At 43.1% G+C, this 20870-nt stretch overlaps 1 long non-coding RNA gene across 4 annotated transcripts in view; it reads right to left on the bottom strand.

The window, feature by feature from the left end:
• Positions 1-20870, bottom strand: part of LOC133502542 (uncharacterized) — a 90907-nt gene that overhangs the window by 14327 nt on the left and 55710 nt on the right. For 2 of the 4 annotated variants that reach the window (XR_009795498.1, XR_009795500.1), the window contains exons 3-4: positions 19230-19383; positions 19052-19150 (exon numbers count right to left, since the gene is read on the bottom strand). This is a non-coding gene — a long non-coding RNA (uncharacterized LOC133502542). Of the gene's footprint in view, positions 1-18295; positions 19151-19229; positions 19384-20870 lie in introns of those variants that run through there. The other 2 variants (XR_009795499.1, XR_009795497.1) reach the window with 2 other exon arrangements.

Here is a 20870-nt window from a genome sequence, read left to right as displayed (position 1 = left end):
ACTTATTTGACCACCACTGTCTGACTTTCACGAAAACAAGTTCCAAATACAAAAGTATTTTAAGTCCAAGACACTGTTGGCCTTTAACAAGACAAGAACGCTAAAATACTAATATTGTTTGTCTAGGGGGAAAAAAAAAAAACATCAGGTCCTGCAAGAATAAAAACAGAAGCAGAAAAATATATAAAAATAAATAATAAATTTGTACATAACCAATCAGTGGTGCTGCTATAAAACGGTACAATAATAGCGAATGCGAACATTAATTTGTATTCATGTATTGTGTGTACATTAAATATGTACACACAATTACTGACTTTCAAACAATGCAAGAAGAACACGAATAGATTAAAAGAAAATAAAAGGAATGCATATTCAGGGAATATTTACACAAATTGTTAATGATCAGCCTTGTCAGCGCTTGTCACTGGTCGCAATTTTCAACTGAGCTCACTGTTCCCAGTATCAAAGCCTCATTTTTAAAGCCTTATTTATTGGAAATTAGAAGTGATTTCTAAAAGTGGCTTCGGCGTTCTCATCAGAATCACTCAGTCGTCGTGCAAATGGAAGAAGAAATCATATTTTGAATTGGCAAACATTTGCACACATCAGTATTTGTCCACCTTGTCATTGTGGTGCCCCTTTGAGAAACATTCGGATGTTTTTGTTGACATTACGAGCAGCATTTTTGTCATTTTTATCACATTTGCATTGCCGCCCTGTCATAGCGAAATATCAATTGATAACCCTAAAACTAAAAGGCACATTAGGGCGATACAGACTTTTCCAATATTTTGTATGTTAGCATTAAGCCAGCGGACTTCGGGTGTTTTAAATACACCGCATGTAATTCTCTGTTTTCTGCAACTTGTGACATTAAAACAGGGGTGCTCAATGCGTCAATCACGAGGCAGTCTTGGTCTAAATTGAAAGTATATCATACAGCTATTCAGTTTGTGGCATTTAGAAATGTGATTCCATGAGTGACGGATGACTGGACATACGTACTGTAAAAAAGCCACTGGTTTCTTTTAGGCAGCACACGGAACTTTCTCTAACAACGACCGCAGCCCCGCCACACTCTCTCCTAGTTTACTTTACACCCTCCGTACACTCATAATTGCAAATGTTACAGTACTTACGCAGCCAATCAATGTGTTTTATAATGACAGGGTCCACCACCGCTGCTTTAGTTAGCAACAGAGTCTAGGCAACGTAGAGCAAAGACGAGCTAGACCTGCCGATTATGTTTACTTTTGATATTAATGGAGAAGATGCAACAACTGTCGGAGTATGTGAATAATTGAAGAAAAAGTGGTTTAACTGGATGAGATTTTCTCTTTTCCGAGTGGGAAAGGTCTGGTCTGGAGCCAAAGTAGAAAGTGCAGGATGAGATGGTGTGTCATTTTAAAATTCCACCTTGGCACAGCCTGATCCAGGATGAAAGCACAGACAATACAATGCACAAAAAGCTAATTCTGTATTTACATATACGAGGCAACATAACATTAACCTTAGAACGATTAGGGAGCATCGTCATCACCCCCCGTCGGTAGCTCACGAGAGGCTGGCTTCTTAAAAAGTAGATGTTGGAGTAAAAAAAAGTCTGGGCATCCCTGCATTAAACACTTTGAAGCCTCTTTTTTTTTTTTTTTAAGATATGTTCACTTTTTGCCGAACTGCCTTGTGTGAGATCAACTGAGCTCACTGCCAATGTCACAGGTCAAAGCAAAAGACGTAACCATTTCACTTGTATCTCAAGGCACATACTGTATTTACAGGTACAAGACAGTACCCCGAGTGTTATTTGTAACCTTTGTTCTGAATGCGTGCGTACACGCTGTCACTTGTGATTCCAACAACGCAGCGTTGTTCACGTTTCAAGAAAATAAAAACGTCACAAGGACACGTGAACTTGGGAATGATCCACGGAGAAAAATCGTCCTGGGCGCGTTCTTGTTGTCGAGCGTCCGTATAATGAGACAAGCGGAGGAAGCTCCCCCTCCACCGTCCTCATGCATTATTTCGCCTTTATTAACGTCGCGCGTGCGAGAGGGACCACAAGGACTGACGAATGAATTAGACGTCAGCGCCTATGTGAATTTTACAACGCATTCCCAACTGATTGATAGGCTGAAAAACGTCGTTTTTGTTTTTTTTTTTTTGGTCTACACTGACGTCCGAGGCACACTTAAAGCACGTCGAACAATAAGCGTGATTCTGACCATTGTCTTTCGGGAGGGGCGGACCAAAAGAGGAGAAAAATTTTGCACCATTGTTGTACGGAGAAATACTGATTTCTCCTGACAAGGCTGCTGTTGTAACCAAGTGCATATTTTTCGTGGCTACTTTAAAAACCCAAACACTCACAAACATGCGCGTGATGAGTTCACTTGCATCCACTTATGCAACGTTTTCTAACCTTTATTGAGCTTAGGCACATATCTTACAACATTTCATGGCACCACATAAAACAATTATGTCCCAATTTATGTTTATCGTCAAACTAAACATAAAACCAAAATTGCACGTAGGGTATTTAAATCACTCACATTTTAAAAATGTACAAGTGTGGTCAGTCATGCCCGCAGATATAAAGTCACGTGTGTGGTCCAACAGTCATGCCCGTAGATATAAAGTTACGGGTGTGTGTTCTGTTTGTAATCATGAGTGTACCTCTTTAAGAGTGGAGGGGGGCGGTGTCAGGTAAACTAGGAAGTAGAAGGAGATTGTGTGCTTCAGTGTTGGGGGAAGAAAAAAAAAAAAAAAAAAAAAAAAAAGAGGCTGTGGTTTACTGCGCTGGATCGGTTTTCACGTGCGCTGAGAGTGTGCGACAAGTGCGCAATTGCGCAGTGGCGCAGCTTAGAGAGAACATTGGTCAAGACTACACAAAATAGGCGACATCTTTCAATTTCTATGTATTTCTACTTGTCATAAATTTTACGCGGGTGATGCTCAACCGTGCAGATTTGCGCGGGCGCCCGTCAAATCCCAGTGACTGCTATTTAAACAAACAACAACAATGTTGGCTAAAGAATGGCTCACTAGCTTAATGGCCAGCTGTATGCTCTCTTTTGCGGAGTGATTTATTTAAAACGCAAGCTAACCAGGAACAAAGGTCTCATTGGCTGGTGGTAGGGGTCGATGCCATAAGCGGGGGCTCACCAAGGGCGCCATTCAAATCAGGAATGCACCACTAACAACAGTGACAAGTGTAAATTGTGGGCTAATGAAGTGGTGTGTCCACTCGTGAAAAAAGTAAGAGACAAAGCACCCAAGCGCCGACAGCATCAAGGAAACATTTAAAACCATCTTATTTGCGCCTCGCCTGGGATTAAAAGTGCCAAGTGGACAAGGACCGAAGTCTGGAGACTGTTTCAAGACATCTTACCTAGCAATGACAAACAAGCCTGAACCTCTTAAAAAGTGTCCATCTTTTTGAGCAGCCAGGATGCACAGATCGGAAATCACAGTTTAAATAGCCGCTAGCTTCCTCGCAATGTGCTAGCTCCGCACCTGATCGCTATAGTAACAAAAGTCACACACCGCATTATTACATTCTTGTAAATCTGACACGCCACACAGGACCCGATTGTTGACAACTATGTCAAATTAGACTGATGCGAAGAAAAAAAACTGCAGCTTATATGAAATGACGTTAAAAAATTTGGGTGGGGGGGACAAGCTATCATGTCCGCTCTAAAGCGCTGTGGCCGTGTCCACTGAATGTGCCGCAGCCACGCCATGCTCATCTTTCAACTGTCCATCAAACACAGTACACCACTTCTACAACCTGAGAAAACGGATCCTACTTTGTCAATCATCGTTCTCATGCCGAAATATTAAATTACAAGATGGAGCCGTGAAACTATATTCGCTTAAAGCCTCCTGCTGGAAAATTGGATATCGGGTCACCAAGGGTTTGTTTCTGCCGTGACGACGAGGTGGTGGAAAGCACACGTCGGATGGAACGTCAGACGTTATTTCAACCTCGTCCTTCTTTTGACTTTGTCTTTGCGACCCGCGCACACTCGCGCCTGACAACGAGGCACTCTAAAGCAGCCAAGCCAGCGTCGAAGCCAACACACCAATTGGCAAGTCGGCTTGCAAAGATAAAGATCAAGTTTTTTTTTAAATCGTGAGACAAAATGCAGAATATGTCTCCTTTATTGAAAATAATGCTTTTAATCCATAACAATGTCAAGATGAACAGCGCTAATCCAACATAATAGCACGTTAATGAGCCACGTGTGGTTGATGCATGCGTTCGCCTCCAAAACGACATGGCCCTAATGCACATTTGCCAATCTGACGATGATGAAGCCGCAACGTCAACGGCGCGGCGCTCAGCCACGTCGGCGTTGGCGCGGTTATTTCTCTTCGTGCGCTACGGCGGTCGCGCCGGATAAAGTGCGGTATTCATCAGCAAAGCCCTGCCTCTCCGAACCACCATATCCATTACTCACATGCCACATGCTAAATATGGAATTTAATTTTTCTCGCTGAAGAAATGTCAAGGGAGTAGCGTCCCCCACCCCCAACCTCTCTCTCTTCCGCAACCCCGAGCCCCTGACTTAATGGGAGTTGTGTAATTACTGGGACTGTGATGTCTGCTTGGAGGAAATGGAACGTGTAGCCTGGGATGTGGAGGAAAACCTCAGTGGTGCTGGATACTCACGCCCCCAAGATCATGAAAAGACCCCCCCCCAATCACCCACCCTCCCAAATTTAACCGGGGCGATGAATTACTGCGAGACGGCATCCGCATTTAGGCCAATTAAACGTGTGTTTGAATCCATAAGAATGTTGCATTTCCTGAACCACCATCTCGAGGAGCGCTTTTCATAAAGAAAGTAGATCATAAGATAAGCCGATTGTGCCGTGTGATGCCGTATTGGCGGAGATGTTAATGCAATCTCGCTCCCTCAGTTCTCTTAATTCCTCCCCTCCTCCGAGCAAGCCTTTCTAAATGGCGGATTTATCTTTTTAAGGTGAAGCCAAGTCGTAGCCTTGGGCTCTTTTATTCCCGCTGTAAGCTCGGAGCGCGGGAGCCAAAGGGAACGGAACGCACGTGCCGAAGCCGTGGAAGATTTGCCACACGCAGATAATGACGACCGCACTCCATCTCCAAAAGCTTCGGAACGGTGCAACAATTGCACTAAAAAACACCCAGTTTTGAAATGAGAAAAATCAGACGAGAGAACGAAATTTAGATACGGTTTGTTATGAACTGCTGATTGCCACTTCCAATTGTAGATTACATTACGAATAAACAAAAGAAAAAAAATTACTGCACATGATGTGTATTTAATCAAATTAACTTGCCGAACTCTGTTAGGTCGACGCGAACATACAGTGCAAAACAGCATAGACTGGCTAATGAAGTAGTAATTATAATGTATTTTGAACACAGGCTGGAGCAACACATACAGGTAAAAATATTCACAGGCAGAAATTCTTTATCTTCTGCGGAAAACGATGAATGTTATTGCCGCTGAATGGAAATTTTTACCGGTGTTCCATCATCATCAAGGTCCGTGCTGTCCAGTGATCGGCAGAAAATCATGCAATAATTTTCTATATCAATACGTGGCAATGTGTAGCTAATTACTTTGATTCGCGATGGGTCAGGCGGCGGTGACGGTGGCATTGTTGCTAGCGAAGCTACACGGTGACTGTGATGGTGAGGTTTTTTTTTTTTTTTTTTTTTTTTTTAAAAGAAAAGATGCTAACTCGGAATTGGACTCTGGACAAAAATTTTGACATAGATAAAGGCCAAAGAATGAGTGGAGGTCAAAAGAAACCGAAGACTGTTTACTCGTGGAAAGACTCTGGTGTCAGGCAATATAGCGAAAGCTAGCTTTCATTTCGATTTAGTCTCGCCGGGGATCCGACATCGACTTCAACAGTGCTAAGGTTCCAAGTACGCTTAAACTGCGTCTCCAAACGAAAGACCCTAAACTTCAGAACAAGAATGCAAAGTATTTTGACCGCCGTCATGCACATGTGGAGAAACGGGCAACGTTGATGAGAAAAACCCACAAAGATAAAACGAAAAAGCCCTTAAACTAGCTAACTCGTTACTGAACTTGTCACCAATAAATTGTTCTCGCCTGTCTAAAGTGGCTAAAGAAATAGCCCAAGTACGTCCGTCTTTCAGATAACAACATTTCCAGACGTATCGGTGACATTTCTGCAGAAATGTAATGTTTAGTTTTGAAAAAGGTCCTCACAGTTTGCACTGCAACTTGACTGATACTAGTGGACATCCCAAAATCCTGGTCATTGTTGCTTGTGGATGGAAATGCAACAGGAGAAAACTTCCTTTTTTGCAAGACATTGCCAGAAAAAAAGCAGGAGAGGAAATTGTTCGCGTCATGTCTGAATATCTGGAACAAAGTGGACTTAAATGGGAAAACTGCACAGGCGTCTGGACTGATGGAGCGGTAGCCATGGCCGGTCGGACGCACCAAAGGCTTTGAACCAGAGTGAAGGTAAGAAACCCCGATATGATCGTTACACACTGCTTTTTACGGCACGAGGCCCTCGTAGCCAAGACTTTACCGGCAGACCTATTTCTTGCGTTGGATGATGTTGCGCGCATGGTGAACTTTGTAAAATCTCGACCTGTGAAAGGTCGCATATTTGCATCTTTATGCGAGTAGACGGGCACGGAACATAAAAGATTATTGTTTCATACAGAGGTCCGGTGGTTGTCCCGTGGCAAGATACTGGCCCATGTTTATGAACTACGGCAGGGAATAAAAGTGTTTCTGACAAATGAGAGGTCCAATTACGCAAAACTACTTGCAACTGATGAGTGATGTGCAAAGCTGTCACACCTGGCTGACATTTTCGATCATCTGAATGAACTGAACACACATATGCAAGGCTGAAAGGAAAACCTGCTCACAAGCACAGATAAAATAAATGGATTCCGCTCAAGGGGCAACTCTGGAAACATCTGGAAAATGGAAATCTTGAAATGTTCATACTCTCACACAGAAGCATTATGTGATATAATACTGAAACATACACCAACACCGTGACCGAAAGAACAAGATCCCGGATACAAGCGGTGGAAAAAAAGTTTCCTCCGCAGGGTGTCCGGGCTTTCTCTTAGAGATAGACTGAGAAGCTCGGTCATCCGGGAGGGTTCTCAGTGTCGAGCCGCTGCTCCTCGGCATTGAGAGGATCCAGACGAGGTGGCTGGGGGATCTGATTCGGATGCCTCGCATACGCCTCCCTGGTGAGGTGTTCCGGGCCTGTCCCACCGGAAAGGGAACCCCGGGGACGATCCAGGACAAAACTGTAGAGACTATTTCTCTCGGCTGGCTCGGGAACCCCTCGGGATCCCTCCGGAAGAGCTGGAAGAAGTGGCTGGGGAAAGGGAAGTCTGGGTATCCCTACTGAAGTTACTTCCCCTGCGACCCAACCTGGCGAAGCAGTAGAAAATGGATGGATGGATGTAAAAACATTTTTTTAACCTATAGATATGACTAGTTTTCATGTAAGTTACACCATGCCCTGAAAAGTTACCACTGTGACCAGTTTCACCCGTCAACGGGATTTGCTATCATAACCGAACGCGCTAAAACACCTGAAGCACGGGTATCCGAAAATGAACACGACGTCAGCTAAGTCGGTTTGAGGCAGCCATTTTAGGGTCGTTTTTTGTTTTTTTTTTGACAAACGCTGATTTGAGTATTTAGTCATCCAAATGGGCCCCAATCAGAAGCTGGTGTCCTAGACCGACGGACACGGCTTCGTCGTGGGGCGACATGCAGGCGTAAGCGGCCAACTCCCTTTGAAAAAGGACTTCATAATTACGATGATGCGTAATTGTTATCTATTGTGCTATAGGTAAGGATATGGCACCGCGTGAAGCAATTACATTTGCTCCTCTGATTGCTTCTTTTGTTGTTGTCGTGGCAGTGCAGCCCTAATGAGACAACACGTTTGCCTTCAGTCCCTCATTTAGTAAGTAGATCACTGTGGCTAGTTTTCCATCTGGCAACTTGCCCCTGGCAGAGCTCGTCTGAGGTGTTTGACACAGCGACTTTCACTCCGTGTATTTCAGTGTACTTTACACATATTGCGTGTATGCTATGCGTCTTCCATGCTACTAAAAGCAGGAATCTGCATGTGACCTTCTGTGAGTTTCATTTCACCACCAACAACCAGTGGTACAAAAGCAAAGAAATACAACTAGTTACTGAACTTAAGTACTTTTGTCAAATATCTACTATTTTGCCCTGAGATACGAGTTTAATTTGCTCCATCGCCACGCTTCGTAACTCAAAACATGTAACTTAGCTAATCTTTCCTCACTGAAATGAAAGGAAATGTCATTAATCCATGACAGACTCCGAAATTAACAGCAGAAATATTTGTAATGTAATGTTTTTCAGAGGAAAAAAATAGTCCTTTATAATATTTTGTGCTTTGTAAAAACTTAAGTAAATGTCATATCCTCAATACTGTGAAGTTAACATCGTTAATTTATGATAGCTAATCATTACTAGTTAGAAAACATTGCAATTCCTCCACAATCGCTCAGGGATAGTCAGCCTTTGTTGGACTTTCGATCATTTTACGAAGCAAACGGTAACAGAAGTGACGGATAACAATCACATCCATAAGCTAGCTGCACGGCCAAAACTGACGCCGCGTCACTCAATGAGCTGTTAGCCAGTAAACAGCGAGCCGACTCCACACTTTGTTTTCGCGGACTCCAGGTCAAAAAACGCCCTTAAAGCCACACGTATTTAAAGTCGGAAACAATGCAGTGGTGACCCCAAATGGACATAAATAATACTCGCGCCTCACATGTATATGTTGAATCGGTATTGTGCAAAAAAAAAAAAAAAAAACTAAACATCAATTCAGCAGAAAGCAGGGATTTCTAGAACATCATCACCCACATGATAAAACCATACACTCATTTTCTTAGACGCTTATCCTCACAGTATCACCCAACATGAACAAGCGTAAAATGGTCACAAAAATTAAAACCCTCAGGTCGCCTTTGCACACTGAGCCAGCGAGTGGGTCAGACACCCTAGACTGAAAGATGGCCACCCTCCGCCCCGTCTTAACAGAAAGTGAAATCAGGCCCTCCCCAACGCCAAATCAAAGCCCAACCCCACCCCCGTACGCCACCTTCTGGATTCATCCTTTTTGGGTCACATGTAACCCGCCTTTTTCTTCTGCCCGGGAAAATACCTGTGTGGGCTAATTTGAGCGGCTCCCTGGGCTCACAAAGGCTTGAATAAGCCGCTTTTGTCTGCTTGACAGCATCCCTCAGCCCCCGTGTCCAGCGGCAGCTCCTCGCTTTGTCAACGTGACAAAGACAAACGACGGCCGAGGGAGAGACTTTCTTGTCCATCCGCTGTTCCGATAAAGCGTTCAGGTGTACTGCCTTCTTAGATTGTACTCTTTTAACATAGACACCTTTCTCCGATTTAAAACATTACTGGAGTTAAACCGGGCAGAATGGTGGATTAGTGGTTGGCACTTCTGCCTCACAGTTCTCATTTTTTGGGATTTGAATCTCTGCTACAGCCTTCCTTTGTGTAGTTTTTCCATCAAGCTACAACACAGCCTGACAAAAGAAGGCTAGTTTTCAGTAATTGAAGGTAGAAAAGATCAAAGACAATTGCCATTAATTTCATATATTTTGAAGGAAAATTATTACTAGTATCACAGGCGGTTCAGTTCCTGGAAGACTACTGTCAGAGTCTGGTCCGCATTGCCGACAATAAGTTGGACTTGTTTCCAGTGAGAGTTGGACTCCGCCAAGGTTGCCCATGGTCACCGATTTGAATTTCTAAGCACAGCCGAGGCGTAGAGGATTCCGGTTTGGTGGCCTCTGCATCGCAACTCTGCTCTTTCCAGAAGATGTGGTTCTGTTGACTTCCACAAGTTGTGCTCTCCAACGCTCACTGGAGCAGTTCGTAGCAGAGACCGAAGCGGCTGGGATTAGAATCGGCACCTCCAAATCTGAGACCATGGTCCTCAGTCGGAAAAAGGTGGCGTGCCCTCTCCGAGTCGGGGGTGAGATCCTGCCCCAAGTGGAGGAGTTCAAGTATCTTGGGGTCTTGTTCACAAGTGGGGGAAGAATGGAGCGGGAGATCAACAGACGGATCGGTCTAGCGTCTTCAGTGATGCGGACTTTGTATCGATCCATTGTGGTGAAGAGGGAGCTAAGTCGAAAGGTGAAGCTCTCAATTTGCCAGTCGATCTACGTTCCTCCCCTCACCGATGGCCACGAGCTGTGGGTCGTGACCAAAAGAACACGATTCGGGATACAAATGAGTTTCCTGAGCAGGGTGTTCGGACTCTCCCTTAGAGAACGGGTGAGAAGCTCGGGATGGGCTCAGTGTCGAGCCGCTGCTCCTCCGCATTGAGAGGAGCCAGATGAGGTGGCTGGGGCGTCTAATCCGGATGCCTCCCTGGTGAGGTGTTCCGGGCATGTCCCACCGGAAAGACACCCCCGGGGGACGACCCGAGACGCGCTGCAGAGTCTCTCGGCTGGCCTGGGAACACCTCGGGATCCCTCCACAAAAGCTGGAAGAAGTGGCTGGGGAAAGGGAAGCCTGGGTATCCCTCCTGAAGCTACTTTCCCCGCGACCCGACCCAAAGAAGTGGTAGAAGATGGATGGATGGATGGATTACTAGTACCACTGTATCAGCAACAGGCCACAGAATGCCCTACATCAGGCTCTACAACGTTGTCCAAATTCCACAGCACTGTGCGGAAAGATCTTTTCTTATTATCACATCATATGTTTTCAATAATGATAATGATACCCGTAATTACATACATCATTTGTATTATTTCATTCCTAACTCAATGAGAATCGATAAAGGAATCAATAAGGAATTAAAAATAATGGGTATTGTCAATCGTGGATTTGGAAATGCAAATTTCTTATCAATTTCCATCCCACCCAACCTCCGAGATAAAAAAAAAAAAAAAAAAGCAATTTTCCCAACTTTCCATGGTGACTTCCGCAGAGGATTGTTTTTGAGGAAACGCGCTGGTGATTTTCAGGCCCCTTGAGGCACAGCTAAAGGCAATACATTTGTCGGAATAATAACCTTCGACAGCGTTTCTAAACTCAAAACAGTTTTCGCCTGATAATCCATCATCGTGAAATTATGCGGGTGTACCTAATTTTGTGACCCGTGAGAGTTGCGGGTGTCATTTCCCACGGAGGCGACATTAATAGCATATATGCAAAGTGTGTACGCCGCACGTCCACAAGGAAGGCGACGGAATTTATCGCGGACTCGGAGGGGGGCTAATGTTAATAAATGAGCGCGGGCATGACGATCCATTAAAAAGTGGTTTGAAGGTCCATTGAAGAAAAGACGCTCCTGTAACCCGCTGCCACGCAATTTAAAAAGAGGAATAGGCCGTGTCAAAGAGCATTTATCCAAATTAATATTAATGCGCTCACGGACAAATATTTGTCAAGGCAAAGAGCTCGCGCTTGTTGTAATCGCCATCACGCGCCGTGATGCCGCACGGGCAACACGCCGCCAGCCATTTGTCTCGTGGTGACGAAGATGCATGCCGACGGTGTGGCGATGAGCTCTGAGAGCACCTGGATGAAAACATTTAGGTGCTGGGGAAATATGAAACATCTTTCAAAGCGCATTGAAAGTGGGGGACACAATATTAAAATGTGAGACACCGTCCATGAATTACAAAGAAAAACAACAAAAAAAAACGCCACCACATGAGTTCCATCAATATGGAAACGCCCGGTACATTTAAAAAAAAAAAAATATGTTTTTAAAGTTACTAAATATTTATGAAAAGTCTCCCGATTTTCCAGCTCATTAGAACGAAAATATGAATTTTTCACCGCTGCAAAGCAAAAGCAAAAAAAAAAAAAAAAGCTCTAGCTGAAAAAAATACATGAAGCATTTTCACGGGTGCTTTCTTGCAAAGGTTAATATTGGTGTTTGCATTCATCCTAAAAAAATGTAAAGAAAAATGTAAAAAAAAAAAAAAAAAAGGAGCACCTCCATGAAGATGTTGCTTACAGATGTATCTGTAAAATCTCGAGAGACCTGAGTGGTCAACGCATCTCGCCTACGGTTGGCAATTTTATAAGCATACGCAAAGAGAGGTTGAAATAAACTTTGCGTTACCACGGTTACAGAAGAGCCCTCCGAGACGTGAGGGCACCGTGGGATCAATTCCCACTCAGTGATGGTGTCGATATCTGCCCTGCGACTGACTCGCGACCAGTTCAGGGTGTAGTCCGCCTTTCGCCCGGAGTTAGCTGGGATAGGCTCTAGCTTTCCGCAACCCTTGTGCGGATAAGCGGCTTGGATAATGACATGACGTTCGAAACGGCTGCACTAGTACGTACTACTGCACGACTTTAAAATACCGCCACTTGTGCCAAGTATGGAGATTTTTTTTTTTTTTTTTTTTTAATGCGACTGTTGGGTGTCAACGGTGATTTTTAAAAAATTAAAAATCTCAAATTGTAAATGAAATACACTTTACTCCACTCTGGCTTTTCAAAGAAAAAAAACGGATCATTTTGTAATGTTTTTGATAAGGAAAAATACCCCTTTCATAGTTATATGATTGATATAATTTGTTATGTCCAGTCATTGAATTAACAATGTATCAGATAGGTTATGTCACATGTACTGCACCTTGAAAATTATGATTGTAATCTGATATCATTTAAGGTTGTTTTCAGAATATTTACATCGGTAATTTTGAATGTTCCCGGTCGCCGCCATTTTGGCGAGTCACGTGACCTACGTGCGCGGGCGTGACGTATTACATGCGCAAACAAAGGCTCGCTTGACGTTGTGACACAATTATGGCCGGCGCTGATTTCTCCGACTTATCCTCGTCTGACGAAGAAATAGCAGCGGAATACTTCCATACAGATTTGAACATGTGGGTGTAAATAATGTCGAATTTTCCGATGGTTCTTCGGACATGTAGGAAAAATAACCGGCGGCAGACCTGCTCAACTTTAGGCCTAACACTTGGCAAAATTTTGCGATACAGTAAAGCATTTTACCGTGTCCGATCGTGGTGGTACCGCACGTGAAGACCCCTACAACCCGGCGAGGATTTCTTTGTAAATATTCTCAAAACAACGTTAAATGATATTGGATTAAAATCCTAATTTTCAAGTGACAGTACATATGCCATGACCTATCTGATACATTGTTAAATCAACGACCGGACTTCTCCTTTAAACGGAACGCAACGACTTGAACTGTGTTTGTTTTGCTTTAATTCAATGAACATTGTGCTGTTCCTTCTGGTGTGCGCACCTTTGTCACCTAGGGGGCAGTATAATGAAGATAACCGGATGTACGTGAGGGAGACGGTCAAAACGCTTCAGTAAACTGCAAGGATGACGCATTTATGTTTGTAAATATGTATCATTACATTGCCTTTCTGCGAGACACGCTAACTTCTGTGTTCAAACATCCGTTTCTTAAAGCTGTTCGTTAGCCTCTCTATGGCGTTTGCTATTATGCGTTAGCATTAAGCTAGCGGCCTTTAAGGCAAATGCATGTGGTTGCTTTAACACTGCCTTGCTGACAAATTGGGGATTTTTTTTCCAAGTATTTATCTGTATGTATGTATTTATGTGATTGTTTTTAGAATGATTGTGACAGTTATTAAATACAATTCCTACAGCCATGTTTATTCTCTATGCTACATTGTTGTCTTTTACCGAATAAGGTGACCTGTTTCCCGGTACGTTTTGCACTATAACGAGCCCCCTAATTTACCGACGTCTGTTTCCATTCGCACGCAAACGCAACACGCCATCCTCATCATTCTCCCGCATTCGCTCTGACCTTTATTCGCTGTTTTCGCTCTCCCTGTTTATTGTCTTTTTAGTCGCCTCCCAGGATACGCCTCGGCCCCCGACGACAGCAGAATGACAATGTGTGTGTGTGTGTGTGTTTGTACGACCTATTGTGCCCCCGCTGAAAGGCGTGCGCGCCATAAGGGCCACTCGATGTGATCTGGCACATCTGCTATCAAGACAGGTAGTTTCTCCAACCTGGGGGAGAATTCTCATTGTGCTTTTGTCTCGCCGTCTCCTCCAATCTGTCTGACCGGCAACCCCCCCCCCCCCCCAAAAAAAAAAAATCTGATTTCCAAGGATGTGTCGCAGACGAGTAGATTGACTGCTATCAGTCATGTGGCTGTAAAAGATGATGAGGAAGGGAGAGGTCTCCGTCTTTTCACCTACAGAGACTGTTTCCATGTGCGCCTCATTATTTTCTCTAAAAAAAAAAAAAAAATGAAAAAAAAAGGAAGAATTGTTTCATATGGCTCATATTGGACTGCATAACTGTACCTAAAGCACTGTCTCATATGCTCGACATTTGATTGGCTTTTTTTTTTTTTCCATGCACTTGAAAGGCCGTCTTTGACTTTTGCCGTGACAAGTGATGATTTTTTTGGCCGTTAATATCTGAATGACGTTCACTCGAATGGGTTCAAATTGCACTCATCAATGGATGGGGACTGTCAAAGGGTGTCAATAACGAGCAAACGGAGCTTTTAGCGCAGGTTATATCACTGCATTGGAGGCCAGAGAAGCTAATTGTACAACTTTATAAAAACTGCACCCACATCATACATATGCGTCAATCTCAATGCAATTGGAGCATTAGCAAATGAGACAATTGTCAGAAATTGGTAAAAAAAATATTGAACATGTTAACATAATACTTGTTAAAAAGAATATTTGCAATGTAGAGACCTCCATTTGTCGAGGAAATACCGGAATTGCCGGCCTGCAGAGCGCACCGGATTATAAACCTCACCCAGTACATTTACAAAGGAAATATCATTTGCTACATGCATAAGCTGCACCTGTATAAAGCCGAAAGTGCCCACATTGAAACACGAGATATTTACAAAGAAAGGTGGCAAAGTTTTAATACCTTAGCTTAACATAGCAACAACACGCTAGCACGAACAGGGGGTTAAAAAAATAAATAAATAAATAAATCACTGAGAAACAGCAGTAACACAGCAGAAACACCCTAGCCCGGCGCTAACAGGGTTGGTTAAAGAAAAACATACCGGTAAAAATCACTGAGACGCGGAAGTAAAACAGCAGCATCACGCTAGCGCAGCACTGACAGGGCCGGTTAAAAAAAAAAAAAAAAAAAAAGGATACCAGTAAAAATCAGAGACACGGCAGTACCACAGCAGCAACACGCTAGCACAGCGCTAACGGGCAGGTTTAAAAAAAAAATAAAAAATACATACCGGTAAAAGTCACTTCCTCGGCATATATATTCCACCGGTCTCACTCTTACCCTTTCCGCGTGAGTGCCCCCTTGCGGCCATTCGGAAAAAATGCACAAATTAGCCGCATCCCCGCATAAGTCGCAGGGTTGAAAGCTTGTAGGAAAAAAAGTCGCGGCTTATAGACCGGAAATTACGGTAGTTTAAATCCATGAGCAATCCGCTGGAAATTGACAGTGACAATAAAACGGCCACTTGAAATCAAATTCTTTGCATCACGGCGTGGCTCTTTCCAGACTTTTCGGGAGTCTTCTCATGACATACTTGCACGCCGACTAGATGTCGTCATATTGCAAAGGGAAACTGGCACCAGGGGGTGGATTTTCAAATTATTCAGACACGTTTCCCATGAAAAATATTGAAAATATTAAAATTTGATGAGTTTCAAAGGAGGATGGAAAACTCAGCAAAAATTGTCACCATTTAAAGTAAATTGGCTTTGCCACATTAATGTCTGGACACTGCCCCCTTACTTTGATATTATGGTACTTGGATTATGTTACTAACTACATTTTCAACAGGTTTTTTCAAGTGACTCTCCCAACCCCGCCTGTGATAAAAACAGTTGATCCAGAATTGTTTGTACAAATCTCCGCCGCCATTGATATTGTATAACCGCGATGAAAACACGAGCTCCCCCGGTTGAGGTACAGACGTCAAACTGCAGCCTTTTTTTAGCGCGTCCCCCCCCCCCTCCCCCCGGAACGCCTCGTTAAATCAAAAACAGCTGAATGGAAGTGAAAATGTCAAGGTGTCCCCCCAAAGAGGAACACGTCTCAAGCGGCGGAGGGGACGAAAGGAAAGCGGGAGAGCGCCTTCCGTCGCAATCCTTCAATCGATCCCTACCGCTGAGTTTGATTCATTTTGGATCACACTTGTAACCAAATCATGTTGCCACATTGAAATAAATGGAGAATCCATTAATCTGTTGCAGCCCACCCCAACATGCCCCCAAAAAGGTTTTGTAAAAAGGGAAATACCTATCTATAATATTTACCCTATAGAAAAATTAGTAATAACATCATCAAACAGAATGTAAAAGAAATTGTTTTGGCATCTTGATTAATTTTTTTTGCGGCTCCTTCTAGTGTACGCGACAAAGCCACCAAGAGGCAATTTAACAGTCATGAAGACAAACTAAAGTAATATTAAGCAGGTGGCAGAGAATCAATAATATATGCTTGTATATATTATTATATAGGTTATATTTTATATCTACATGTATTGATCCACAGGTATTAAATATAATAATAATACATTAATACATAATACATTACGCTAATGTATAATTCTGTTTCTTTTGTTTAGTTTAGTAGAACGCAATTTTACAAAGCTGTCGGCTCCAGCAGCATTTGGCAACATTCGGGGACCGTTGGCGCATATAGGGTTAGGAAGTGTTTTTTCTTTTTTTTTTTTTTTTTTTTTTTTGGGGGGGGGGGTTGTGAGATCATGCAACATTTTGAAATCGACAGCAAAATTTTTATGCCTGTGGTGTTCTTTAGCAAGATTATCTGAGCACACCACACGACCAAAACAGTTAAATGATTATTTACAGGGATGAGAATGACCAATTTGGAAAAACATGGAAAATGTCTGCATTTGGTGATTGGGGGGTTTATTTTATTATTTTCTTTATTAAACACAGTTAAATAGTGACCTCTGGTTACTTATTACAGTGTAAATACAGGGCAATCATAATATTTAGAAAACTTGAAATATGAGTCCAAACAACCAAAATAATTTTGCCAAACTTCAGACATAAAAATATAGACTGAGCGATATATCAAACAGGCTACTGCAAGTTATACTTCAGAAATAAGTAGACAAGTAATATGTTTATATAAGCGCGAGAAAGAGAGATCAAGAAATATAAAAGTGAGCGATAAAATGCGTGATCTACAGGGCCAGTGCTACACACAGGCCTAATCTTATGAACAGTTGTCAATTATGAAATAATATTTTACGTCCAACTTACCTTCGTGCTCCTGGATATTCTTTTGTTCTTCGGCTTCCGTATTTGATCACATCAGAACACAGAGTGAGCAGCACTTTGCCGGAAACGTCCACTTTTTTTGTACGTGTTCGGTTGGACGTGTTGATGCAGTTTTCGTTCCGATCTGCACGGTTAGACCTTTTTCAAGCCATGCCCATCTGAAACATTTTTTTTTTTACCCCGTGGTTTATTATCACTTTCGCTGGCACGATCTTCATCTTTTCGCTCCAAGACTTTCGCCATACTGGCAAACGTGCAGACCGCTCAATAACATACATATGCGTACGTATATCTACAAGTTATACCTATGCCATAGTAAACAGAATGCTTCTCTACGAAATATTAACCTCAGAGTGAAAATCCCGACGAAATGCCGCCAAAGTCAAGCCGTACCCCCCCCCACCAAAAAAATTCTCAACGGATTTACACGTTTCACAAAAATGACAATTTCATCTGAAAAACTCAGAATGCCGCGAATATTAAATATCCCCTGCATTTATCTTTCTGTGTGGGATCTGTCAAAAGATTTAAAAAAATAAAAAGAATCCTTTTAGATTTGATAAATTCTTGTTCTTACCTGGTCTTTGTCGGTGTAAAATGTGGACGTGTTTAAATGTACTCCAAAGTTGTTATTCTGCTGTTCTCTAACGCGTATTCCAGAAAATATTGCAGTATATTTTTTTGCCAAATCCGTCACACTTGTCCAAGAGAGTTCTACAAAGAGGTTTAACTATTTCACGCAACGATATGTACACAGAATTATGATTTTGGACGGAGCAGGACGCAAAACGTTGTTGATCCATGCAAGAAAGTTTGACGCCTCACAAACTTCATATTAAAATCAGACAGGACAAAATAGTGGAATCGTACTGCGCATGTAAAGCAGGGTGAATACTTTTTAATCGGAAAAATTACCAGTAATATCATTGAAGTCTTTATAAGTGAGTGGGTGTATTCATTTGACTTAGCTCGTAACGGAACCAAGTGCTCTGTCTTAAGTCCGACGTGATACAAATAGGCACATAGACATTTCTCTTGCGTGACATGGCGCATTTACGTATTAATAACCCCGACTTTTCGGCATGAAACATGACACACTTCATTCAGCAGGTCAGCGATACGCTAACAAAGTGAAAGTTGTTCTCCTGCACTGATAATAATGAAATCAAACTCAGAGAAGGTACTTCTCCCTCACCTAGCTTTGAACATACAGCCTTGTGTTTGTTGATATTGGTCACATTTAGTTGTACGTGCGCTATTCCCCGAGCCTTAATCCATCGTAGACACTTCGTCAACTGCGTTTTAGGCTTTGGAAAATGAATCAAGCGGGCCCCTTGTGAGCTAGCATCAGAATTGCCCGTTCCCCAACCGCATCTGAGGACCATTTTCTTCATAACATGAACTTTTCCAAGCGCACGCTAGTGGCCACCGGCATTGCTTGCGGCACAATGATTATCTGATTGTCTATTATTGTACGAGTGATTGACAGGTCGGAAAGGTCCTCAAGATCATTTTTATGGCTGCAAATCTCAGCGTTTGAGAAGCACGCACTCCATGCTGGAGCGAGGCTCCAAAATGGTGAACTCGCTCGACGGGCCACGGCAGCGTTCACAGGCCGCATTTCCCAACGCAGCCGGAGAAAGGCTTGGATGCAAGCGAGATTTAAAACAAAAAAATGTGAATGTCAAGGTATCCTTTTAACCGTTCAACAAGTGTCACCAGCTCACCCCTCCTTTTCCTCCCTCTCCTCTCCTCATCTCCATCCCTTCGTCGCTGCCAAGGACACCATCCCCGCTGTGGTTACCATGGAGACAAGCCCAGAAGGGCTGTGGGCGAGACATGTGAGGGACTGCGGGTGACCGTGTGCGTTTGTGTGTGTGCGTTCTCTTGATTTGTCAGGCTTACTTCCTTGTGTGTTGCGTCGTCACAGTTGAGCCCACCAGGTGAACTGGCGTGAGTTCTTCAAAGCAGCCAGGACGCCACTTTTCTTATCGTTTCCGCCCCCGTGACACTTTTCGTTACCGCCACTCGACGCCGTGAGTCCGTCTTCGAAGGACACCTGGGAAAAGAACACAAAGCGAGCCTGAAAACGGCCCCGTTTGCCTCGCAGCGTGCATTCCCGAGGCTTTTGTGGAGGTCCGCCGTTGAAAGACAAAAACGTAGCGAATTTCCGATCGCTAAGCGAAAACCGCCGTCATTCATTTACCAAACCGCTTTTCCTCACTAGGGTCATGCACTCGGGATAAACGTGCCCGGAAGATGTACGGCCATCATCACAATTTTACTCCCGTCTACCTTCACTTGTACACTTCTGCGAGAAAATAAGCCACAGGAAAAGTTAAAAGGTTTTGGCCAAAGTGTGGGCCATTAAATTTTAGATTTTCATTGGGACATAAATACTGTCACCTTCTTACAATTACTGTTAGTGACCAAAAGTTATTATTTTAGAATCGCTACAGTTCCTCCAGGAACAATGAAACGATCGAAGGATCCGTGACTGATTTATTGAGCTAGTCGAAATTTCAGTGAGTCCATCCATTTTCTGAGCTGCTTATCCTCACGAGGGCCACGGGAGTGCTGGAGCCTACCCCGGGCGTCTTTAAGGCAGAATCCAGGGTGCAACCTGAACTGTTTGCCAGCCAATCGCGTGGCACATGGAGAACAAAAACAAAGAACCGGTCTCACTCACAATCACACCTACGGGCAATTTAGAGTGTCCAATGAATGCACGTTTTGGGAAACCGGAGTGCCCAGAGAGAAACCCCATGCAGGCATGGGAAGAACATGCAAACTCCACACAGTTGGGGCTTGGATTTGAACCCCGGTCCGCAGAACTGTGAGTCAAACGCTCTGACCAGTCGTCCACCATCAGAATCAGAATCAGTTTTAATGGCCAAGTGTGTAAAAAACACACAGGGAATTTTACTCCGGCAGTCGGTGCTGCCCTGTTATTCAGAACAAAGAACAAGGAACAACATAGCAACAAGAACAAAGAACAAGAGACATTTCTGTTTATAGGAACTATTGCTTATAAGACGTGCAAGATGTAAAATCTGTATAGATTAGTGTGTTAACCTATGTGTCTGGTTTAATTCCAAATATAGAAAATAAAATTAAGAAGGAATAGAAATGATTTTTAATGTAGGCGTTTTGGGAAGAATGTGCTTTCTCCAATTGTTTATTGAATCTATATAATGTAGAAGTACAGTGATGGCTCGGTTCTCGACCACAATCCGTTCCAGAAAATGGTTCGAGAAGTGATTCGTTCAAAAACCAAATCGATGTTTCCCCATTACAATGAATGGAAAAAGGAATAATGCGTTACAAGCCTAAAAAATTTGGCTTTTTAACACATTTTTTTAGCTTTCCCTGATAATATACTGCATAGTAGAAATACATGTATAGGTTAATACTTTATATAATAGTATATAATAATTTAAGAAATACTGTATATTTATTTTTTGCTTAAAATGTATGCTTTACTAGTTGTAGAGTACGCCAGGCTGGGAGTGCATTGCTGTATCTGTAGCGACTCGGCCCCCGGCC

Source organism: Syngnathoides biaculeatus, chromosome 6 (assembly GCF_019802595.1).
Source record: "Syngnathoides biaculeatus isolate LvHL_M chromosome 6, ASM1980259v1, whole genome shotgun sequence".
Classification (NCBI taxonomy): Eukaryota; Metazoa; Chordata; class Actinopteri; order Syngnathiformes; family Syngnathidae; genus Syngnathoides; species Syngnathoides biaculeatus.
This window is presented reverse-complemented; position numbering and strand designations above follow the sequence as displayed.